The sequence below is a fragment of the Bison bison genome, unplaced genomic scaffold (genome assembly GCF_000754665.1).
Source record: "Bison bison bison isolate TAMUID 2011002044 unplaced genomic scaffold, Bison_UMD1.0 scf7180017864146, whole genome shotgun sequence".
Taxonomy (NCBI): Eukaryota; Metazoa; Chordata; class Mammalia; order Artiodactyla; family Bovidae; genus Bison; species Bison bison.
Window position 1 is genome coordinate 1,894,792 of NW_011494718.1, and position 15,928 is coordinate 1,910,719.

A 15,928-nucleotide genomic window follows, 5' to 3' on the forward strand; every position below is an offset into this window, starting at 1 on the left:
TATATATATATATATATATATATATATATATATATCAATATCAATCCTGGGCTCCCTGGTGGTCCAGTGGTTAGGAACCTATGGGCCAATGCAGATACATGGGTTCCATCCCTTGTCTGTGAAGATGCCACATGCCACAGGGCAACTAAACCCATGAACTGCAGCTACTGATGTGTGAATGCCCTAGAGCCGATGCTTCACAAAGAAGCCACCGCAATGAGAAGCCCAGGCACCACAGCAAAGAACAGCTCCTACTCACCAAACTAGGGAAAGCCCTCACACAGCAACAAGATCCAGTGAAAACTCAACACCATTTATGATAAAAACTCTCCAGAAAGCAGGCATAGAAGAAACATACCTCAACATAAGAAAAGCCATATACAACAAACCCACAGCAAACATTATCCACAATGGAAAAAAAATGGAAAGCATTTCCTCTAAAATCAGGAACAAGACAAGGGTGCCCACTCTCACTACTACTATTCAACATGGTTTTAGAAGTCCTAGCCACAGCAATCAGAGAAGGAAAAGAAATAAAATGAATCCAGATTGGAAAAGAAGAAGTAAAACCCTCACTGTTTGCAGATGACATGATCCTCTACATAGAAAACCCTAAAGATACCAGTAGAACATTACTAGAGCTAATCAGTGAATATGGTAAAGATGCAGGCTATAAAATTAATACACAGAAATTCCTTGAATTCCTATACACTAACAATGAAAAAACAGAAAGAGAAATTAAGGAAATAATCCCATTTACGATCTCAACGAAAAGAATAAAATGCTTAGGAAAAAAGTTACCTAAAGAAACAAAAGACATATATACAGAAAATTGTAAAACACTGATGAAAGAAATGAAAGATGACACAAATAGACAGAGAAATATACCATGTTCGTGGACTGGGAGAATCAATATAGTGAAAATGAGTATACTACCCAAAGCAATCTATAGATTCAATACAATCCCTATCAAGTTACAACGATATTTTTCACAGAACTAAAACAAATAATTTCACAATTTTTGTATGCTTTTTGTATGGGAACAGAAAAAATCCTTGAATAGCCAAAGCAATCTTGAGAGAGAAGAATGGAACTGGAGGAATCAACATTTCTGACTTCAGACTATACTACAGAACTACAGTCATCAAGACAGCATGGAACTGGCAAAAAAACAAACATAGATCAATGGAACGAAGTAGAAAGCCCAGAGATAAATCCACACACCTATAGACAACTTATCTTTGACAAAAGAGGCAAAAATATACAATGCAGAAAAGACAGTCTCTTCAAAAAGTGGTGCTGGGAAAACTGACCAACCACATGTAAAAGAATGAAACTAGAACACTTTCTAACAGTATATAAAGAAACAAACTCAAAAGTCATTAAAGATTTAAATGTAAGACCAGAAACTATAAAACTCTTAGAGGAAAACATAGAATACTCTGACATAAATCACAGCAAGAAACTCTATGACCCACCTCCCAGAGTAATGGAAATAAAAACAAAAATAAATAAATGGGACTTAGTTAAACTTAAAAGCTTTTGCACAACAAAGGAAACTATAAGTAAGGTGAAAAGATAGCCTTCAAAATGGGAGAAATAATCTCAAATAGAACAACTGACAAAGAATCTCCAAAATACTGAGCAGCACAGGCAGCTCAATACCAGAAAAATGAACAACCCAATCAAAAACTGGGCCAAAGAACTAAACAGACATTTTTCCAAAGAAGATATACAGATGGCTAATAAACACATGAAAAGATGCTCAACATGACTTATTATTAGAGAAATGCAAATCGAAACCACAATGAGGTGCCAAATGGCCACCATCAAAAAGTCTACAAACAATAAATGCTGGACAGGGTGTGGAGAAAAGGGAATCCTCTTACACTACTGGTGGGAATGCAAACTGGTACAGCCACTATGGAGACCAGTGTGGAGATTCCTTAAAAAACTGGAAATAGAACTGCCATCAGATCAGATCAGATCAGTCGCTCAGTCGTGTCTGACTCTTTGTGACCCCATGAATTGCAGCACGCTAGGCCTCCCTGTCCATCACCAACTCCCAGAGTTCACTGAGACTCATGTCCATCGAGTCAGTGACGCCATCCAGCCATCTCATCCTCTGTCGCCCCCTTCTCCTCCTGCCCCCAATCCCTCCCAGCATCAGAGTCTTTTCCAATGAGTCAACTCTTCGCATGAGGTGGCCAAAGTACTGGAGTTTCAGCTTTAGCATCATTCCTTCTAAAGAAATTCCAGGGCTGATCTCCTTCAGAATGGACTGGTTGGATCTCCTTGCAGTCCAAGGGACTCTCAAGAGTCTTCTCCAACACCACAGTTCTAAAGCATCAATTCTTCGGCGCTCAGCCTTCTTCACAGTCCAACTCTCACATCCATACATGACCACAGGAAAAACCATAGCCTTGACTAGACAGACCTTTGTTGGCAATGTCTCTGCTTTTGAATAAGCTATCTAGGTTGGTCATAACTTTCCTTCCAAGGAGTAAGCATCTTTTAATTTCATGGCTGCAGTAACCATCTGCAGTGATTTTGGAGCCCAGAAAAATAAAGTCTAACACTGTTTCCACTGTTTCCCCATCTATTTCCCATGAAGTGATGGGACTGGATGCCATGATCTTCGTTTTCTGAATGTTGAGCTTTAAGCCAACTTTTTCACTCTCCACTTTCACTTTCATCAAGAGGCTTTTTAGTTCCTCTTCACTTTCTGCCATAAGATATGCCATCTGCATATCTGAGGTTATTGATATTCTCCCGGCAATCTTGATTCCAGCTTGTGCTTCTTCCAGTCCAGCGTTTCTCATGATGTACTCTGCATATAAGTTAAATAAACAGGGTGACAATATACAGCCTTGACGTATTCCTTTTCCTATTTGGAACCAGTCTGTTGTTCCAATATTACCATATGTAAAATAGATGACCAGTGCAAGTTTGATGCATGAAGCGGGCACTCAAAGCTAGTGCTCTGGGACAACCCAGGGGGATGGAATGGGCAGGGAGGTGGGAGTGGTGTTGGAGTGGTGTTCAGGATTGGAGGACAATCACACCTGTGGGTGATTCATGTCAATGTAGGGCAATAACCTCCACAATACTGTAAAGAAATTATCCTCCAATTAAAATGAATTAGTTAATTAAAAAAAGACCAAGTGCAGTCAAGAAGTAAATTAAAATATTAGTAATAAAAATGCTGTGTTCTGTTTTTTCCACAATAGTGAAAGATGTTTATCAGTTTTCACAATCAATAGCTGGGGGGGGGGTGGAAGATAATTACAGTTGCAAACCATAATGGAAACATGATTAATGATTAACCTAACAATATAAAATAATTACATACAATTTACAGGGTCAAGCACAGTGATGCGGTAAGTGGAAGTGCAAGTCTTTTAGTTGCTGCATTTAATCCATTTACATTTATATGTATGATCCTATTACTGTTTTTTCAATTTTTGGGGGTTTATTTTCTGTAGATAGGTATATCCCTTCTTTTATTTCCTGCCTAGAGAAGTTCCTTTAGCATTTGTTGTCCAGCTGGTTTGGTGACCTTGAATTATCTTAACTTTTGCTTTCCTGGAAAGCTTTTGATTTCTCCATCAAATCTGAAGGAGAGTCTTGCTGGGTAGAGTATTCTTGCTCGTAAGTTCTTCCCTTTCATCACTTTAAACATATTACAGAAGCCATTCCCTTCTGGCTTGTAGAGTTTCTGTTGAGAAATCAGCTGATTGCCTGATGGGAGTTCCCTTGTATGTTATTAGTTATTTTTCCCTCGTTCCTTTTAACATTTTACCTGCCTTTAATTTTTGTCAGTTTGATTACTATATGTCTCAGTGTGTTCCTCATTGGGTTTATCCTGCCCGGGACTCTCTGTGCTTCCTAGACTTGGTTGACTATTTCCTTTCCCATGTTAGGGAAGTTTTCAGCTATTATCTCTTCAAATATTTTCTCAGGTGCTTTATCACTCTCTTCTCCTTCTGGCACTCCTATTATGTGAATGTTGGTATATTTAATGTTGTCCCGGAGGTCTCTTAGGTTGTCTTCATTTCTTTTCATTCTTTTTTCTATATTCTGTTCTGCAGCAGTGATTTCCACCATTCTTTCAGGTCATTTATCCATTCTTCTGCCTCAGTTATTTTGCTATTGATTCCTTCTAGTGTGTTATTCAGGCTTCCCTTGTGGCTCAGCTGGTAAAGAATCTGCCTGCAATGTGGGAGACCTAGGTTCAATCCCTGGGTTGAGGTGATCCCCTGGAGAAGGGAACGGCTACCCACTCCAGTATTCTGGCCTGGAGAATTCCATGTAAGTCCACGGGGTCTCAAAGAATCAGACACGCCTGAGCGACTTTCGCTTCACTTGTATATTATTCATCTCTGTTGGTTTGTTCCTTAGGTCTTCTAGGTCTTTGGTAAACATTTCTTGCATCTTCTCAATCTTTGCCTCCATTCTTTTTCCAAGATGCTGAGTCAACTTCACTATCATTATTCTGAATTCTTTTTCTGGAATTTTGCCTATCTCCACTTCATTTAGTTGTTTTTCTGGAGTTTTATTTTGTCCCTTTATCTGGGACATAACTTTCTGCCTTTTCATGCTGATTAACTTTCTGTAATGTGGTTTTTGTTTTAGTCACTGTATGGCTGTGGTTCTTTCTTCTTGTGCTTGCTCTCTGATGGAGGAGGCTAAGAGGCTTGTGTAAGCTTCCTGATGGGAGGGACTGGTGGTGGGAAAAGCTGGATCTTTCTCTGGTGGGCAGGGCCTTGCTCAGTAAAACTTCAATCCAAATATCTGATGATGGGTGGGGATTTTTAGCCTGAGGTGACCCAGCCTTAGGTCTGTGGGTTCTATGTTTGGGTTAATGGCAACCTCCAAGAAAATTTACACCAAGGTGACCTTCACAGACTACTGTTGCCAGTGCCCCCATCCCTGCGGTGAAACCCTGCTGATCCACATCACAGGAGACCCTCCAACACTAGCAGATAGCTTTGACTCATTCTTCTGTGGGGTCATTGCTCCTTTCCCCTGAGTCTTGGTGTGAGCAAGGTTTTGTTTGTGCCCTCCAAGACTGGAAGTCTTGTGGAAGTCTTGTAATCAAATCCCACTGGTCTTCAAGATAAGATTCCCTGGGGATTTCCAGTCCCTTTGTCGGATACCCAGATTGGGAAGTATGACATGTGGTTCAGAACTTTCACACCTTCAGAACCTTCAGAAGTGGGAGAACTTCTTTGGTATTATTGTTCTCTAGTTTGAAGAGAATGGGATTTGATTTTATTGTGATTGTGCCCCTCCTCCATTCTCACAGTGGCTTTTTCTTTATCTTTGGACATGGGGTATCTTTTTCTGGTAGGTACCAGCATCCTCCAGGGTCTTCCCTGGTGGCTCAGTTGGTAAAGAGTCTGCTTGCAATGTGGGAGATCTGGTTTCAGTCCATGGGTCAGGAAGATCCCCTGGAGAAGGAAATAGCAACCCACTTCAGTATTCTTGCCTGGAAAATTCTAGGGACAGAGGAGCCTGGTGGGCTACAGTCCATGGGGTTACAAAGAGTCAGACATGACTAACGAACATTTTCAGCACCTTCCTGTCCCTGGTTGTTCAATAGTTGTGATTTTGGTGATCTCGCAGGAGGAGATGATCGCAAGTCCTTCTATTTCACCATCTTCGAACTGGAAAAAATTCTGTGTTCTTAAAAAACATCTCTCATTCTTAAAATTTGACATGGCAATGAATATAGGAACTTAAGATGATTTAATGACAAACACTTTTCAGATTACCTTTTTGGTGAATGTCCTTTATATATGGAGCCATGGCAGTCTGAACAAATCAGGAACATAGTCCAAGTCCTAAAATATAAAAATAAATGTGTTATGCACTATGATATGTATGTAATCAACTCAAAGGCAATAGACTAATCAATCTTCTAATTACTTGCAAAGCTACATTAAACACTAAGTAATTATAATATTCATGTTGCCTGAAAAGAACTAGTCTGATGTGAATTTGAAAATATGATCAATCAATGGAAAGGTCTAAAATTATGTTCAAAATAAACGGAACTTTCATCAACACCATGGTGATGAAATAAGGATAATAACTTTAAAAATATCACTTCTCTTTTGTAATCTATTAGCAATTTTAATTCCAAAGTTCTATTAAAACCTAAAATTCCCAACACTATACAAGCCCTGAGCATTCATTTTGAAAACCCAACATTAATTCTCAATAGAAGCCAATGATTTCACATGTAGTCGATAGATTACAGAAACCAATACAGGAGACCAAAATGGTAGATTGGATTAAGAGTCACTGGGAGTGATGTAGCTCAAAAGTATCTCATTTTCAACCAAACTACAGTTTAAAGCACAAACTAGATAATTACTTTTGTTACTATGGGTTTATTTTTTAAAAAATAATTCTATCAAGTAAAAGCAGGTACTTACATAGACTAAATATCACAAAGTTGATGTCATAATTATACTAAGACTTTTACATATTTTCTAACAAGCTAAATCATGTGACTGTTTCTCTTGTCTAAATGGAATTTCTGCTGGTTAGTCCATGCCTCAGGCCAACATCAAGGCCCTACATTTTAAAAGAAGAAAATTTATTCCACTGGAATTAACAGAAATATTCAAAGTTAGGACTAAGACATTTATCATGTACCATATATGACAGCATAAAAAACTTCCTTGTCAAGAAAGCTTTTCATAAACATACTTTTATTGAGTATATAAGTTTTCATTCTCTGGAGATCTCCTCATCTGTTCAACCTTTCCTTCCTGTTGGGCATTTAGGCCTTTAGTTTTTGTGTATGTAATACATGGGGCTGTGCTATCCATCTGTGAGAGCAAAGCTCTTCTGCAGTTAGCTGTATTTCCTTAGGGTAATTCTGACTTAAGTGATGGCAAATAGCCAAAAGACTTACACTTTTTCCCTAAGAATAAGAAAAAAAAGAAGGGAAAGTGAAAGTCACTGAGTCATGTCCGACTCTTTGTGATACCATAGACCATACAGTCCATGGAATTCTCCAGGTCAGAATACTGGAGTGGGTAGCCTTTCCTTCTCCAGGGGATCTTTACAACCCAGGGATTGAACCCAGGTCTCCTGCACTGCAGGCAGATTCTTTACCAGCTGAACCACAAGGGAAGCGTGAAGAAGACTTCACAAAAAATAAGAAGACCTCACATTTTAAAGTTTTACAATAAGTCACATAATCATTTCCTTGTAATTACCCATGTGTGGTTACTTGGCCATTAAAATGACCACACAACTTAACTTACAGACTATTTTACTTTTGCAGCAGTTAGCAGACATATGGTTATCTCTGAGAATTAATCAAAAATCAAATAATCACCTAGAAGGGTGGGATGGAGTAGGAGGTGGGAGGGAGGTTCAAGAGTGAGGGGACACTGTATACTTATGGCTAATTCATGTTGATGCAAGGTGGAAACCAATATAACATTGTAAAGCAATTATCCTACAATTAAAAATAAATTTAAAAGAAAATAAATTATCCAGCTTCTCTACAGATAGTAGCTGAGGAACTAGAAGTAAAGCACAAAGTATAATTTACTTTTTAAAATTTAAGTTTAACAATAATATAATCAAAATTGGAAAAAATGTGTAAGATCTTATTTGCTTTACATATTCAAGTACAGATGCTGTGGATATACACTTATGCTTTTTGGGGTTATGCCCAGGGAAATCATTTTATCACAGTGAGTTTTTGGTTATTGTTCTTTACATCCAAGCATCATCATTTTGGGGTGAAAATCCACATACTGAACCATGCTAACTAAAGAAAAGTAAATTATTACAGGGTCACAGAAAAGACAAGAAACAGAGAAATATCTGTAACAGTGAGAGCAGATTTCCCTATGCCCAGTGCTCTCCAGAAAGGATTTCCCGCAAATGGCAAAGACTTCTTGATAAAAGAAATGATCTATTTCTAACTCACCAGGTGTAAAATCTTTGCTATTCCAAGCTTATAAATCAATTCAGACAAAAATCACCTCTGCCCCTCACTATTTGGTCTGATGTAAACATAAGAGGTCAAAGGGCAAATCTGCTCCAATCAAGCCTCCAGGTTTGCTCCTTACCTCATTCTAAAATAGGTGGCTGTCTTCAAGTTATTCCCTAACTAAAAATAAGGCAATTCCCAAAATGCAAAACAAGAGAACTAAAAAGTCTAAAGAAAAATACTATCATAAGATACTGTTTTCTGCTAAATAGTGGTATGTTGAAAGGCAGGAGCTTTGTCTTAACGTGGGGTCCCTAAGTCTCCAGCAGTGTACCCAGTGGGCACTTAGTAAAAGTTGGTTGAGATAATAGAGAATATATTTCAAAACAGGTCTTATTCTTAAAGGTTTATTCACATATCTCTCATTTTTCATAAGCTATGAGGCATAATCAAGGAGTATTAAACCTCTAATTTCCTATTAACTGCCTTAGAATCCCTTTCTTCTGACCTGTTGAAATTCCTCATGCCTACTGTAAAGATTCTATGTAAAGGTTTTTCACAGGGAAACACTTTCTACTACATCAGAGACCTTGGCACAGCAAAGTCTCACTCAAATACATAAGGGCAGTGCAGAAGTATTTCTTAATTACTGAGAAGTTATTTACATATTTCCCCCTGTATAATATGCTATAAGATAGTATGCTATAAGACGATGGATGGCTTTTACAATCATAAGAGCAAATTCAGACATGATGTGATATACATACAAAAAGACTATTAAAATAAGAGAAATTTTTGAAAGACAAATGTATCTATAATTAATTCTATGCTATTTCTCCAGGACATCTGAGCTCAGAAAGGTCAACAGAAACTACTCTGAGATGAGAAGCAGAACTATCTGATGAAATGTCTGTCAATCTCCAATTAAACTGTTCTACAGACTGCACACAAAACAGAATCTTTTCATTAGGGATTTCAGAGAAGGATGATAAATCTGACTTTGGGATTTCAAGTCAAAATGCTTAGTAAAAGTATGAAATTCAAACAAAGTTGTGTCTGCGATCGTGGGAATATCGTGGGAAGAGAGGAAAGCAAGACACGAACAAATGGATACCACACAGACCAGACAAAGCCCACTTTGTGGCTGACAGATGATTCAAATGACCACGATAGGCTGCAGAGACAATGCAAACTCCAAAACAAAGGGGAAAACTGCATTGCCAATCAGAATCATGTAGTTTTAAATGTTTCCTTGTTCAGATTCTTAAGTCATCATATCTGCCAGTGAGTGTTTCACTGGGCAAGAAGCAAATGGAGAGGCTCATGAGATCTGCTTTCTCGATGAAAGCTATCTGAACAAGTGGAAGACATGGCAGAAAATGTCAAGAAGAAGCAGAACTGGCTATCAGTCTGCCTTAACTCCAGTGCACAGGAACCAGCAAGCAGCCCATGTCAGAAAGGGAAGGGACAAGGATGCAGAAGCATCAGAGACCCCCTTACTAGAAAAGACTGACTCTCTCCAATAGCTTGTGTTTTGTTTTGTATTTCTAAGATCCAGTACAGTGTTCAAGAAATATTTATTTTTAAGTAAATGCTAAACTACAATGGTGATTGCAGCCATGAAATTAAAAGACGCTTACTCCTTGGAAGGAAAGTTATGACCAACCTAGATAGCATATTCAAAAGCAGAGACATTACTTTGCCAACAAAGGTCCATCTAGTCAAGGCTATGGTTTTTCCAGTGGTCATGTATGGATGTGAGAGTTGGACTGTGAAGAAAGCTGAGCGCCGAAGAATTGATGCTTTTGAACTGTGGTGTTGGAGAAGACTCTTGATAGTCCCTTGGACTGCAAGGAGATCCAACCAGTCCATCCTAAAGGAGATCAGTACTGGGTGTTTTTTGGAAGGAATGATGCTAAAGCTGAAACTCCAGTACTTTGGCCACCTCATGCGAAGAGTTGACTCGTTGGAAAAGACTCTGATGCTTGGAGGGATTGGGTGCAGGAGGAGAAAGGGACGACAGAGGATGAGATGGCTGGATGGCATCACCAACTCGATGGACATGAGTTTGAGTGAACTCCAGGAGTTGGTGATGGACAGGGAAGCCTGGCGTGCTGCAATTCATGGGGTTGCAAAGAGTCGGACATGACTGAGCGACTGAACTGAACTGAACTGAAACTACAACAACTAAAATAATGTAGATATTCCAGAATTCCTGAACAATAAGAGACTCATCGATGATCCCAGAATAAATCTATGTACAATTAATAAACAAGTGATATACTGTTTGTGAGAGGCACTGTGCCAGGCAAGAATGAATAAAACCTGGTCTCAGTTCTGTGAGTGCTTATCAGGCTGTTTTTACTTTACTAGAAAATAAAGGCATTTATTGGCCATACCCAACTTCTAAATTGAAGAAGTTTCTTCTTCAAGTGTGATGTCCTAAGGTCAAATACACAAGCCTCTCCTCCAGGCCGAGGACACCTCTGTCTGCTTGAACCCTCACTAGTTGGGGGTCATCTCCCTCAACACCAGGTGGGGCACTCTGCTCAGTCCCATAGTAGCCTAGCTCTGTTCAAGTGCAGTACGGGGGAGACGGGGCTGCTAGAGCAGGCTGTCTGGGAGGCAGAGCTGTCAGGGAGGCAGGGTGTAGATCTAGGGAAAGCCCAGCTGCTTGCTGGGTTCTTGAAATCATCCTGAACCTGCATGTATTCAAGAAGGTGCTGCAAACCAAGGAAAAGCCACATCACAGCCTAAGTAGGACAGCTTGGGAATTCCCAGGCAGGTTCTGAAGCTGTCTCCATTTATCTAGCAGTCCTGTGGAACTATGATTCTTAAATCTTAAGAATACAAAACTAGGTCTGGGTCTTAGCCCCCACCCCCACCCCCAACAACAGTGACCTGAACTCTTCTAAGCTTACTTAGAGTCTTAAGAATATGGAATTTCAGGAAAAAACTATCACAAGATTAAAACACACACACACACACACACACACACACATGCCATATTCCCCTTTAAATCTCTGAGGCCTGGCATTATGAGTGTGCTCAGTCTCCGAGTCATGTCCCACTCCTTGTGACTCCATGGACTGTAAGGTCCTCTGTCCATGGGATATTCCGGGCAAGAATACTGGAGTGGATTGCCATTTCCTCCTCTAGGGGATCTTCCCAACATCATGTACTGAACTAAAATAGATAGTACTCATGCAGTAGGACCATGCTGAAGAGATGGCATCTGACAGCTTTTCTTACCAGCTGTATACCTCGGTTAGCTGTGAGTGACTTAAGTGACTGAATTTGTACTCAGGTTTTATGAGAGACTGAGATAATAAGAATATATGTTGCCTGTTTTAAAAGTATTTAACTCTGTAGAACCCCAATTATGGAAAATTCAATTATGCTGCTAATGGTAATTGTAAAATATACCTTCAATGTAGTAGTGTGATATTTTTCTATTTACTGGGAGAGGCAGTAAATACATCACAGTTATACTTTAGTGGAAGGGAGAAGGACATTCTCAGCCACCTAGGGAACAGTAAGGTCTAAGGCATCAATGGAAACAGTTGTATTATATCACATTCCTGATACAATCTTTCTGCCATGCTATGTTAACAATAGTTTAAAAATAATAATAAATAAAAACTACCACAGAAAACAAGAATATCTTCTTTTGATGACATCTGAAAAAAGTGATTACTGCATCTCTGTGGAATTATTGCCTGCATAATTGGGCCATGAAACCAAACTTAAAGTTCACTTTTGCTAAACAGAATTGCTACTCTGAAAACTGTCTAAAAGCATTAAATTTTGTTTTACTTTAAAAAAAAAAGACTATATTTTGCCTATATATTGTCACAGCAGGGCCAAAGGATAAGGGAAAATTATGCAGGAATAATAGGATGTCAGACAATTGGTTCCATTAGAACACATGAGGTATAGGTACCACTGACTACTCATTTTCTAAACTACACTATTCTGTGAGCACTGAAGTGCTCATTTCACCCTGAAATATTTAGAACAGTACATTGCATATGCCAGTCCTTGGGAATTTTCATGCAATATGTATATATGTGGCTTTAGAACTTACAAAGTGTGCATGCATGCTCATTCATGTCCGACTCTTGCGACCCCACGGACTGTAGCCCACTAGGCTCCTCTGTCCATGGGATTTCCCTGCAAGAATATTGGAGTGGTTAGCCACTCCCTCCTCCAGGGGATCTTCCCAACCCAGGGATCGAACTCAAGTCTTCTGCATCTCCTGCATTAATAGACAGATTATTTACCACTGAGCCACCTGCGAATCCCTTAAAAAGCACATCCATACGTAAATTATCAAAGCTTCTCATTTTTTAGCTTCCTCATAAATAAATGTCTTATGTGTGTTAATGTTTCACCTTGTAATCACAATAAGCTTTTGCGGTATTATACTATACCCATCCCACAAATACGGAAAACAGACCTCCTGAGGAGTTCACACCATAAAGAGTGTGTAACCAGGATTTGAAGCCAGATTTGTGTCACTGTAAACGAGGGTTCTTTCAAAAATAAAAAGTGGACTCACAATGTGATCTTAACTTTAACTGCATGATGTAAGTATTACACTTTACAGACTCATTCATTCAATAAAGACATATTGATCAGCAATACCTGAACTCAGAAATTCCAGATGTTCAAGCTGGTTTTAGAAAAGGCAGAGGAACCAGAGATCAAATTGCCAACATCCGCTGGATCACTGAAAAAGTAAGAGAGTTCCAGAAAAACATTTACTTCTGCTTTATTGACTATGCCAAAGCCTTTGACTGTGTGGGTCATAATGCTGCTGCTAACTCACTTCAGTTGTGTCCAACTCTATGTGACCCCATAGATGGCAGCCCACCAGGCTCCCCCCTTCCTGGAATTCTCCAGGCATGAACACTGGAGTGGGTTGCTGTTTCCTTCTCCAATGCATGAAAGTGAAAGTGAAGTCGCTCAGCCATGTCCGACTCTTCGCGACCCAATGGATTTCAGCCTACCAGGCTCCTCCATCCACGGAATTTTCCAGGCAAGAGTACTGGAGTAGGGTGCCATTGCCTTCTCCAGTGGATCACAATAAACTGGAAAATTCTGAAAGAGATGGGAATACCAGACCACCTGACCTGACTCTTGAGAAACCTGTATGCAGGTTAGGAAGCAACAGTTAGAACTGGACATGGAACAACAGACTGGTTCCAAATAGGAAAAGGAGTATGTCAAGGCTGTATATTGTCACCCCACTTATTTGACTTATATGCAGAGTACATCATGAGAAATGCTGGGCTGGAGGAAGCACAAGCTGGAATCAAGATTGCCAGGAGAAATATCCATAACCTCAGATATGCAAATGACACCACCCTTATGGCAGAAAGTGAAGAAGAACTAAACAGCCTCTTGATGAAAGTGAAAGAGGAGAGTGAAAAAGTTGGCTTAAAGCTCAACATTCAGAAAACTAAGGTCATGGCATTCAGTCCCATCACTTAATGGCATATAGATGGGAAACAGTTGAAACAGTGGCTGACTCTATTTTCTGGGCTCCAAAATCACTGCAGATGGTGATTGCAGCCATGAAATTAAAGGACGCTTACTCCTTGGAAGGAAAGTTATGACCAACTTAGACAGCATATTAAAAAGCAGAGACATTACTTTGCCAACAAAGGTCCATCTAGTCAAGGCTATGGTTTTTCCAGTGGTCATGTATGGATGTGAAAGTTGGACTATAAAGAAAGCTGAGCGCCAAAGAATTGATACTTTTGAGCTATGGTGTTGGAGAAGACACTTGAGAGTCCCTTGGACTGCAAGGAAATCCAACCAGTCCATCTTAAAGGACTGAATATTCCTTGGAAGGACTGAATATTCATTGGAAGGACTGATACTGAAGCTGAAACTCCAATACTTTGGCCACCTGATGCGAAGAACTGATTCATTTGAAAAGACCCTGATGCTAAGAAAGATTGAGGGCAGGAGGAGAAGGGGACGACAGAGGATGAGGTGGTTGGATGGCATCACTGACTCAATGGACATGGGTTTGGGTGGACTCTGGGAATTGGTGATGGAGAAGGGAGGCCTGGCGTGCTGCAGTTCATGGGGTCGCAAAGAGTCGGACACAACTGAGCGACTGAACTGAACTGAACTGATAACCTTACCTTCTGCTTTGGACTGAATGTTTGTGTCCCATCAAAATTCATACGCTGAAGTCCTAATGCCCAGTAGAATGAATGGTATTATGAGGTGAGGGCTTTGGGTGGTGCTTAGGTCATCATTGGAATTCTCCCTAGCTCCTTCTGACATGTAAAGATACGATAAGGAAAAGAGGCCTTACCCATCCATGCTGGCACCCTGTTCTCCAGATCCCCTTCCAGCCTCCAGGACTCTGAGAAATAAATTTTTGTTGTTTACAAGCTACCCAGTCTCTGGCTTTCCTGGTGGCTCAGATGGTAAAGCATCTTGCTTACAATGCGGGAAACCTGGATTCCATCCCTGGGTTGGGAAGATACTCCGGAGAAGGGAATGGCAACCCACTCTAGTACTCTTGCCTGGAAAAACCCTTGGACGGAGGAGCCTGGTAGGCTACAGTCCTTGGGGTCGCAAAGAGTTGGACACAACTGAGTGACTTCACTTCCACTTCCAAGCTACCCAGTTTCTGGCATTTTGTTATAGAATCCCAAGGCATCTAAGACACATTCCAAACACTGTTCCAGGCATGGGAGACACAGCAGTGAACAAAATTGTCTTTGGAATTTACATTCTAGGGAGGGGGTGGGAAGAGGAAAAAAGAAACCCAACAAATATTTGTCCAGTTGGCAAGTGCAGTGGAGAAAGATAAGGCAAAGTAAGGGGTTAGGAGGTACTAGGCAGGATTGGAGAAGGCAATGGCACCCCACTCCAGTACTCTTGCCTGGAAAATCCCATGGACAGAGGAGCCTGGTAGGCTGCAGTCCATGGGGTCGCTAAGAGTCGGGCATGACTGAGCGACTTCACTTTCACTTTTCACTTTCATGCATTGGAGAAGGAAATGGCAACCCACTCCAGTGTTCTTGCCTGGAGAATCCCAGGGATGGGGGAGCCTGGTGGGCTGCCATCTATGGGGTCGCACAGAGTCGGACACGACTGAAGTGACTTAGCAGCAGGCAGGATTGGGTAGAATTGTAGCTATTGAGTATGGAGTGGTCAAGGGCAGAGGTCATTCATAAGATATCTGAGTGAGCAGAGACCTGAAGGAAGTAGAGCCAGCCATGGGTCGCCTGCAGAAAGAATGTTCCAGATGCAGAGATTATTAAGTGCAAAGTCCCCAAAACAGGAATGTTCTTGGCCTATTGGAATATTAAGCTGGTGCAAAAGAAATTGCGGTTTTGCATTGTTAAAATTTGCTGATTATTGGAACATGTTTTTAAATAAATGTAGTTATGTTATACATCATTTTAATGAGCATTTCTTGCTTTATTATTATTTTTTGTGTGTGTCCTAACGACTTATTACTTGCTATGTGCTTTATATTTATTTCAGACTATAGAAACAATGTGAGACAAAAAGGAAATTTGAGTGACAGTCTTATTTGAGTTCAAAATGGGTTGCAAAGCAGCGAGACAATGTGCAACATCAACAATGCGTTTGGCGCAGGAACTGCTAATGGACGTACAGTGTAGTGGTGGTTCAAGAAGTTTTACAAAGGACATGAGAGCCTTTGGAAGTTGACAATGACAGATGGAGAGCAATCATTGAAGCTGATCCTCTTACAATGACACGAGAAGTTGCCAAAGAAGTCAACCGTCAACCGTTCTACAGTCATTTGGCCTTTAAAGCAAATTGGAAAGGTTAACAAGCTAGATAAGTGAACTCATGAACTGACGGAAAATCAAAACTATCATTTTAAAGAGTTGTGTTGTCTTATTCTACACAAAAACAATGAACCGTTTCTCAATCTGACTGTGATGTGCAATGAACAGTGGATTT

General features: G+C 40.2%; 1 protein-coding gene across 3 annotated transcripts in view; it reads right to left on the reverse strand.

Moving 5' to 3' along the window:
• Positions 1-12,636, reverse strand: part of LRAT (lecithin retinol acyltransferase (phosphatidylcholine--retinol O-acyltransferase)) — a 151,921-nt gene extending 139,285 nt beyond the window's left edge. For all 3 annotated transcript variants that reach the window (XR_825334.1, XR_825332.1, XR_825331.1), the window contains exons 1-2: positions 12,611-12,636; positions 5,778-5,846 (exon numbers count right to left, since the gene is read on the reverse strand). The gene's annotated coding sequence lies outside the window, so the exon portion shown is untranslated. The remainder of the gene's footprint in view (positions 1-5,777; positions 5,847-12,610) is intronic.
• Between the last annotated feature and the right edge of the window lie 3,292 nt (positions 12,637-15,928).